The sequence below is a fragment of the Nannospalax galili genome, unplaced genomic scaffold, assembly GCF_000622305.1.
Source record: "Nannospalax galili isolate Female #2095 unplaced genomic scaffold, S.galili_v1.0 scaffold281, whole genome shotgun sequence".
In the NCBI taxonomy this organism is placed as follows: Eukaryota; Metazoa; Chordata; class Mammalia; order Rodentia; family Spalacidae; genus Nannospalax; species Nannospalax galili.
This window is the reverse complement of record NW_008349068.1, coordinates 8,307,895-8,317,937: the sequence shown is the minus strand read 5'-3', so window position 1 is coordinate 8,317,937 and position 10,043 is coordinate 8,307,895.

Sequence of the window (10,043 nt, the reverse complement as noted above, 5' to 3'; positions counted from 1 at the left end):
TTGTATTCATGCTCAGATGCCGAGGAGCTCAGAAGGTGGGCGACTGTGACCAGTGATAGTCATGCATATAGAGATTAGAAATGCATGTGAAAACGTCTCAATGTCAATTGCTTTGAAATGAATTCTTCTGTATGGAAAAAAAAAAAGTTGTGCTGTAAAGTATTCCTTGAGAAATGTTTATAATTCTATGAGAATGTAAATAGTTTCACAGTAATTGTTTTTCAGTTAGAATATTCTAACTTAATTGCAGCGCAGTCTCTTTAATTTCTTGTTTGTTAATTTTTAACTAACTTCATAAAAGAATAAGAATAAAAAAATATGATTTATTTTAGAAAAAGTTACCTGGACTGCTGAAAAGAATGTATATTCCACAGCTGTTAGATGAAATATGCTATAAACATTTATTAAATCTAAAAAAAAGTCTATCCTTCAAACACATTTATTTTGATATTAATAATTTTAAGTTTTAAAAATTTTCTATAGCATGATGCTGATAATAAAAAAAAATAAGTATTAAAAAAAAAAAGTCCAGCTTCTCTTCTGTTTTTCCAAGTTTCCCCATTAATAGCTGTTGGATGAAATATGCTATAAACATTTATTAAATCTAAAAAAAAAGTCTATCCTTCGAACACATTTATTTTGATATTAATAATTTTAAGTTTTAAAAATTTTCTATAGCATGATGCTGATAATAAAAAAAAATAAGTATTAAAAAAAAAAAGTCCAGCTTCTCTTCTGTCTTTCCAAGTTCTCCCATTAATTAAAGTGAGATTTTACTTTATCAGTGTAACCTCAGCACTTCCCCACCCTTCCACATCTCCAGCAAAAACAGAAGCTTCTTCATCATACCTTGCCTACATCTCAGACTTGGCCAAGATTACCTAAAAGCCTGCTTTCACAGATGGATGTGCTGGGCTTCCTTTCACTTTACACTTCTAAACTCTTCCCTCCCTGCAGTTATTCCTCTTTAGGTAAAGACAGACATAATTTAATAATATATATCTGTTCACATTTTGAAAATAAGGTAGACCCCAACCAAAAAAATATTAAACTACTCAAAGTGACCCATAGTCCATAGGTTTTCATGTATTATGAGAATGATTTTCTAAAGATTTTAAGCAAAAACAACACAAGGGCTGGAGAAATGGCTCAGTGATTAACAGCCCTGGCTACTCTTGCAGAGGACCCGAGTTCAGTTCCCAACACCTGAATGGTGGCTACAAACTGTCTGTAACTCAGTTCCAGGGGATCTGACACCCTCTTCTGGAATCCACAGGCATTACACACATACATTACATATATGCAGGCAAAACACTCATATTCATAAAATAAAAATAAATAAACCAAAAAAATTAAAATAGTGCAAAATGCTGGTGTTTGTTGGACATTACTGAAATGCTCATATTTAGCCCAGCATATCCAGTTCATACACCAAGCCCTCTCCTTAATGATGGTAGCAGCAATGAATTGATGGTGAGGATGGATGGATCATTAAATTCTGGTAATTAGCAGGATATTATTCCTTCTATCAAATATGAAGCATAATTGATTAATCTCTTAAGTTTAAGATTTGTCACATAAATTATTTTTTCATATCTCAATAGCAATTTTCCCATGTTCTCTCCATGATTGTTCCAAAGTTGTAGATCAATTGATCAACCAATACATATTTTAAATGACAGCAAGATGGGTTACAATACAAAGATAGATAAAAATCTCCTTTGTCTCTAAGGTACTTAAATATCATTTGGACAATTGAGAACTAAATATTTAAAGTTGCTTGTAAAGGAAAACAGGGTAATGTGTAATAAGTTTGCCAATCAGAGAATTGAATCTCTTAAACAATGATTATTATATTGACCCCAACATTATCACACACTGCGTGTTCGCACTGGCTGCTTAACAGCTTCATTATATTTAGTGTTAAAAATAAAAATATTCTAATTTACTCCCAAGATGAAAATTTCAACACAGCTTGATTTCTAGTTGCAAAGTTCATTTTTTATTTTGACTTGGCATTATATAATATTGGCATTAAGTTATTCATGAAAATATTTCTTAAAGGGTTTTATAACCAACTACAGCTTTCCAGATTAAGCTGTCATTTTATTAGTGAATGTTATCCCAAGTATAATACAGCTACAATTTTTAATTTTTAACCTGCTAAAACAAAAAGTTTAGAAGTTGCCTGTATTTCCCACATGAAAGAAATAAAACACTGACAATTTGGGCAAGGTTTTAAAATATAGCAGGCAAGGCATTCGTGTTATGTTTATGGTTGGTTTTGTTTTCAGTGTTTTATATAGTTGGGGTGTAAATCTTCACATCCGATTATTTACTCGATGGCTGTGTGTCCTGTGTACATTTCAATGCACTGTATCATTCATATCAAGGAGAATGCTCATGAACAGAAAGGGAAGCACTGACCTGCACCTCCATCACCAGTTCCATCTCTAGTAGATGTCTTATCATGATTCCTTCTTCCCTCTCCTTTGAAATTTGATGAAACAAAAAGCAAATATGTTACTGCTGAGCAAGGGTGACACGTTCATTAATCATAATACAGTTTACAATTATGGGCTGCATTTGTTTATTGTACTAAAATAATAGCTGCCACATGAGTAACTAATCTGATAACATTCTATTAGAAGAATTCTCACTGCATTATAGAGGTTTCATAGTGATGAGAGAGTTACACTGCTCTATAGAAGATGTCTCAAATTGATTATTTTCATAAGATGGTCATGAAAAAATATGTAAGGCAGAGATTCCATTGTGAAAATACCTCTAAGTAAACACACAGAAGAAATCTTGGCATTTATCCTTATAGTATCTTAATTTCAGTTATAAAAGCTGTTATTTAAGGAGTACATGAAGTCAGCGTTATTAAAGCAGTACATTTTATTATATATGCACAGAGATAAAAGTCACTACAGATGCCGGATTTCTAACTCGCACTGATAGTTAGGAATTTTCTCTTTCTAACAAATCCATGTTTTTTTATAGATAACAAGCTTCCCTGGGGAAGAAGACCCTGGAGAGAGGAGGGCGGTAGCTATTACAGAGAGTTTATAGAGTGTTAGATTCTATTAACATTTCCCATTCCCTTGGAGCCTGTCTCTGACAGTTCCCCAGGCTCGGCACTAACATGCTAGCCCAGCAGGTAGATGATGGCAGGTTACAGAAAAACTATTGCAGTCTGGAGCTAACACAAGTTTTAAATCAGAGAGATCTGGGTTCAAATGATGACTGCCTCCTGCTATATGTTTGGCCTTGGACAGATGGCAATCTCTTGAGTTAAAAGTTTCATAAAGATAAAACATGATTTTCCTATCAAGATAAATTGTAATAATGGATATAAACACTAAATCAGAGGTTTTCAATTTTTTGAAATGGTTAAAGACTACCATGTGGAAAATACCATGCTGGGAGATAGCAGTGAATAATACAGTCAGAGCAACTGCTGGGCTGCTTCTGGTGTCAACTTAGCCACCTGGGAAGAGGGAACCTCAATTGGGTATTTCCTCTATCTGCCTGACCTGTGGCCATGTCTATGAAACATTTTCTTGATTGTTGAGTGAAGTGGGAGGACCCAGCCCACTTTGGGTGGTGCTACCTATGGGCTGGAGAGCCTAGATTGTATAAGAAAGCAGACTGAAAACAGACTGGGGAAGCAAGCCGGTGAGCAGTGTTCCTTCATGGCTTGTATTGCAGTTCCTAACTCCAGGTTCCTGCCCTGGTTCCTGCCCTGACTTCTGTCTCTAATGAACTGTGATATAGACATATAAGCCAAATAAACCCTTCTTTTCCCCAAGTTGGTTTCAGTCGGAGTGTTTTATCACAGCAACGGAAATCAAACTAGAACACAGGCTATCGCATAAATATCAAATAACAAGTAACTTGATCATATAGGCTAGGAAAATCAAGAGAGCAACAGCTGACAGAGCCAAGTATGACTGACGCTCTAAAGATGCCCCTGATGGGATGGATCCAAACTTCAGCTGACAACCCATGAAGGAAGAAAGTAGAGAAGAGGGCAAATGGCCATGTAGGCAACCATGCCCCATTGAGAGGACCCAGCACGTGACACTGTCCTGCTAATGTTTTCAATGACAAAGCCTGACCATACCAGACATGGAAGTCTCACATTGGCTTTTGAAATGCCTCCATATAGCTCAGGGAAATGAAAACCTCCAGGTATTACCCCAGCTTCAATTTCTTTAAGCATTGCTCCAAATGTCAGCCCTCATTTGCACTCAGACCAGTGTTGCACCAAACTTTCCAGCAATAATAGCTTCTTCCCTTGGCCCCTACCCAATCAAAGCTCCCCAGGGCCTGTGCAGCCTTATCTATATTAAAGATTACCAATAGATTTCATCTACATCACAATTCCTTTTCCTTAATCTCCATTCCACTGATACAGTTTCAGTTTGGACCCACACCCTACTCTGACCTGCCACAGAAGTTTCTAGTAGCTCTGCCTTTGTTTCACTCCTTTCTAACAGAGCCTCAAAGCCAGCAGGAAGAGATCTGAAATGAAAATCATGTCATGTTCACTCTCTGCTTTAGAATCATTCAAATGTCCTATCAGATTGTTCAAGGTAAAATTCAAAGTTCATAGTCTTTTCACCCATGCCAGCTCTATGCTTCCCAAAGTATACAAGTTCTGGGTCCCAAGAGTGCTGTTTATAAAACAAGGTGTTCTTTGGAATCATAAGTTCCAGGATAAATACAGGTTGACAATGTAGGATTTCTTAGAATGTTAATATGACAATATTCACCAAATTTCTAGAAGTGTAATTTACTTTATTTATTCAAAGTCAACTGTGACTGGAAAGCTTTTTCAGGAATTCTAGCAGAACTTACGGCTCCTTAAAAGACTTGGGGACCTGCTGTGCTGGAACCCACCTTTAGTCCCAGCACTCAAAAAGAAGAGGAAAGCAGATCTCTGTGAAATTTGGGCCAGCCTGGTCTATATAGTGAGTTCCTGGCCAGCTGTGGCTACAGGGAAACCCTGTCTCAAAAAAATCACAGCAAACAAAAGATTCTTTGCACGGACTCTTTCCACTTCCTGAAATGTTCTATTTTTATTATTCCTTCTACCTTATTTACATATCTTCAGGATTCAGTTCAAATACAACTTCGTAGGCAGCCAGCATCCAATTTAGATGCACCTCTCTCAACTTACCACTATTTCCTTAAAGAAAAAAAGAACTTTTATTTACAGTGATAAGTATTTAGCACCTTATAGATGTTTGATAATTGTTAAATAAATGGGATACTAAAGATCAGAAGCTATTGAATCAATATTTAATGAAGGAAATTAGACCAATAATATAGCCATTGTGTATTTGCAAAGCCACTAAGAAACAAAGCCATCTTTCTGGAGTGCTATATAAGTGCAGAAAAATGAACTGTCCAAACTCTGTGTCTGCTAGCTACCTTTGAAATCTGAAGTTCTGGGAGAATAATACATATCTGTATGAGTTTGATCTAACACTTTCAAATGGATTTGTTATTCTTTATTTAAATAATGTAAGACTTAACCTTCTAGCTGAATATCAATAGGAAAAAAATCCAACCTTAAGGTTCCTAATATCTCCAAGTTAGAGCAACATTCAAATTCAGTAAAATTACATGATGTTGCATAAAAGTCATTGGAGGTTTTCCCACTCTTCTTCCTTCTCTGTATGGTCTGTCTTCCTTTTGCATGTTTGTTTTGAATTTTTGAAATCCATACTGAGAGTCTAAATTCTCCTTTCTTGACATGTTTAGTGAAAATGTTTGAATCTGCAGATAAAATTTGCATTTATAGACGTTTTTTCCTTGGCAGACACTGTTTTCCTTATTCTTTATGCCTCTGTGTTCACTAACCCACTCTGCCAAAAATTTTGACAGATGGAATATGTGATTAGTGTCACTTTATATCTCAATGTATGGACCTAAATTTAGTTACAGTGCTTCTAGCTGATGTTTTGATTTGTCAAAATATTTTAATCTTAAATGAAAGCTTCCCACATATGTTTTTTACAAAAACCATTCTTACATGCAAAAAGATTTAGAGAATCCATGCTTCCAAGTAATTCTGAACAGGTCACCTAGAGTGGCTGAAACTGACAGGTTTATGTTCATTCTCTAAATTTTGGATTTGGAAATATACTGTTTCTATGTATACCAGTAGTTAAAACTTCAAAAAGGAGCTAACTTGCTTACCTGCTAGAAAGAGCTGTCTTCCAGATTTCTTTTTCCTCTTCACTTCTCAATACACCCTCGTGGGACTTCCATCCACCACCTCACGAGAACACCATTTTAAATGCATGTTAACCTTTATGACACTCCAGAGCATTGATTGAGAGGTAAGGAAAGACAAAGTACTTTAATTTCTGGTGCAAGTAAGAGAAAATAGAATTTTTGGAAAGTGGATTATAGTCTCCACTAGTTAAGCAAAAACATAAAAACACTAACCCCTTCACCATATTCATTAACTTTTGTTAAGTGAGAGCACATGAAGATAGAGTGTCACTCCTTTAAAGAGAAATGTTATCAGAATACTAGTGAAACCAAAAATTCTAAGGCTAGTTTTGTCATCAAGGCTAGGCATTCAAAGGTACAATGGCCTAGTGCTGACAAAACTGGATCTCCACCTGTAGAAGAATGAAAATGCATCCAAATGGATCAAAGACTTCAGTACGAAATGTGAAACTCTGAAACTGCTAGAAGAAAACATAGCGCCCTACAAAATACAGGTGCAGGAAAGGACTTTCTAAATCAGACATGATTTGCTCAGGCCATAAGGTCAACAATCAGCAAGTGGTACCTCATTAAACTAAAAAGCTTCTGAATGACAAAACAACCAAGGAAGTGAAGAGGAAACTCACTGAGTGGGAGAAAATCTTCTGTTACACATCCAACAGAGATTAATATCCAAAATATACAAAGAAATCAAAAAACAAAACAAGAAAATGAACAACCCAATAAAAAGATGGGCTAGGCACCTAAACAGAGAGTTCTCAAACAAAGAAATAAAAATAGCTAAGAAGCACCTTTAAAAGTGTTCAACAGCCTTTAGTAATTAGAGTAATGAAAATCAAAACTACTTTAAGATTTCATCTTACCCTTGTCAGACCGGCTAAAATCAAAAGAACAAAAGACACCAAGTGCTGAAGATGATGTGGAGAAAGCAGAACATTCATTCACTGTTGGTGGGGTTGTAAATTCTTGCAACCACTATAAAAAGCAGGGTGGAGAACTCTTAAAAAGCTAAAAATGAATTTGCCATGTGATCTGGTTATACCGTTCCTTGGCATATACCCAAATGACTCACCCTACAGTATAAATACTTGTACATTCATTTTTGTTGCTGCTCTTTTCACAGCAGCTAAGAAATGGAAACAACCTAAATGTTCTTCAACTGATGAATAGATAATAAAAGTGTGGTACATTTATACAATGGAGTTCCACTCAGCAGTAAGGAAAGACAAACTCATGAAATTTGCAGGGAAATGGATGGAACTGTTCTAAGTAACACCGACTCAGAAAAACAAGCAACATATGTTCTCCCTCACTTAAGAATTTTAGTACCAATCCTTTGTATGTGAGTATGTATCCTTATATAACAGCAAGAGCCAGAAGGTTCCTGAACCACAGAGGTAAAGGTAAAGAAAGAGCCTGAGAGAGGGGGATAGTAGGAAACAGTGTTGCCAAGGGGGAAATGGGGGAAATGGGGGTAGTCAACTGGGAAGGACATACAAGAAACCGTGGGGCTAAAGGGGAAGAAGGAACTCAAGAGAAGGGAGACAGACATTATCAAGGGAAAAATGGAGGTGCTTAAACTGGGGGGCGGGGGGTGGAAGTGTTAGGTTTTAGGTGCAGATGCAGGAACAATAGGAGAGAAAGAAGGCAACCCAACCTGATCTCAGATGAGACTGAGTTTATTGAAGCGCCTCAGCAAGGGAAAGCAGCCTTCCCGCATGCTGGAAGCTACTGTTGTCCCAGGTGAGGGGTCGTTGGGGCTTATATAGGATATAGCTGTGGCTGGCTACATGTGCATCAGGGGCACTCCTGAGAAGTTCATGGCTCCCTTCTGGCCTCCTTCTTCCTGGCACTGTTTGCTCTGGTTTATCTTGAGAGACAGAGAGCTTATGATCTCTTCTCAGGACCATTTGCTCAAGGAGACAGGTTGTCTTGGGAAACAGGCTGTCTTAACAAACAGTCCTCCTGCGAGGGAGGGAAGTGGCTGATTGATAATGCTGGCTTTCTGCAACCAGGGAATCCTATCAGGAAAGTTAGACAGGAAGAGAGAGGAAAGATAATAGAGCTTAGGTGGCGTGAAAAAACAGAGGGAACTGTATTAACTCAAAAAAACCCTGAAAAATACACATGCAATATCTGAACACGAATGCTTGTGTATACTCGAAGGCTATACAAGAAACACAGTGCCAGACTGGAAAAACCTCCCTTTGACTTGTTGATCAGGATAGTCCAAGAGACTCCCAAAATAACACAGGCTATTGCTATAGTCCTTGATTACCTCCTAGAATTTAATGGTAAGACTCTATTGCTGAAGACATGACATACTTCAAACACATGACTTGGAGCAATGGAGCTGGAACTGGCCTGAAAGCCTCTTCCCTGAAGACTAGCTCTCACAGTTCTAGAGGATACTATACAAGCTGCTAAGGAAGAAAATCAATCAATGGTCCAACCTAGCTGTAAAGCCTAATAACCACAACGACTGCACAGCAAACAAGCTCTATTGGTGCAGTAGTGGCACTTTTATCTAGGGGGTAATCAGCAGCTATTTAATTAGACTTAAAGCCCTCTCAATGGGAGGGAACTCATGAGTGGCACTGAAAATACAGCCAAATACAAATGGCTGGAGAGGTCACAGATCCTAGAGAAAACCCTATCTCTGTCACATCTCTAGTCAAATGAAATTTCTTACTCGATGCTAAATATGGATCCTTATATTTTCAGACAAGTATATCACACACACCACTCATCAAAGAAGGTTTTTTGCAAGAAATGGAGACTATTATAGAGTTTCACAACTGGTCATACACAGGGAATATATGTCTGAGACATGCCTAGCCCTAAGTGATATATCTACAGTAGAACCTCTGTATACCTAAGTGTCCTAGTTTGTTCTTCATTGCTGTGACAAAATACTCTGACCACTACCAACTTGGGAGGAAAGGGTTTATTTAGCTTATATATCCCAGGTCATAGTTCATCCGGGAGCCCAAGGTAGGAACTAATGGCAGGAACCTGGAGGTAGGAGCTGGAGCACAGGGCATGGAGGAACACTGCTTACTGGCTTGCTCCCCTGGCCCCTGCTCAGCCTGCTTTCTTATGCAACACAGGCCCACCTGCCCAGGGGTGGCACCAACCACAGTGGGCTGGGTCCTCCCACATCACTCATCAAGAAGATGCCCCTCAGACATGGCCACAGGCCAGTCCAATAGAGGAAATTCCACAACTGAGCTCCCTCAACCCAGGTGTGTCAAGTTGACACTAAAGTTATCCAGCACACTAAGGCTCATAGAACATAGCAGAAGAGGGGTAGAGAGAATATTGACTCATCCCTCAACCCTCTCCAGCAGAGTTCCCTCATACATCAGAATGCAATGCACACAGAAGGCCACAACTGGTCAAGTTTTAGAGAACATGAGACTACAGAGTATGTGGCCCTAGATAGGACTGCTGTATTAAAATTCACCCACCTATGGCTCAGGGACCATTGCAGAAGAGAGGGCAGAAAGATTGTAAGAGCCAATCAGTGCATGAACATAAGGAAAGAGAGGCTTTCAGGCCTCTGGGAGCTTGCTCATACGAACTTGCAACAATGGGGACAGCATGCACAAGACCTATGTTGACTCAATCAGACAAAAGCCCAGCATAGAACTGGGGAAATGGGTAGCAGGCCCCAACCTTAGCTGAGGAACTATTAACAACTGACTACTGGTGGGTGAGGGAGAGTTGATCTTCTTTAAGGGAGTGACTCTAGTTAGGGTGACTAGGCTACAGTAGATGCAAGACCAGAT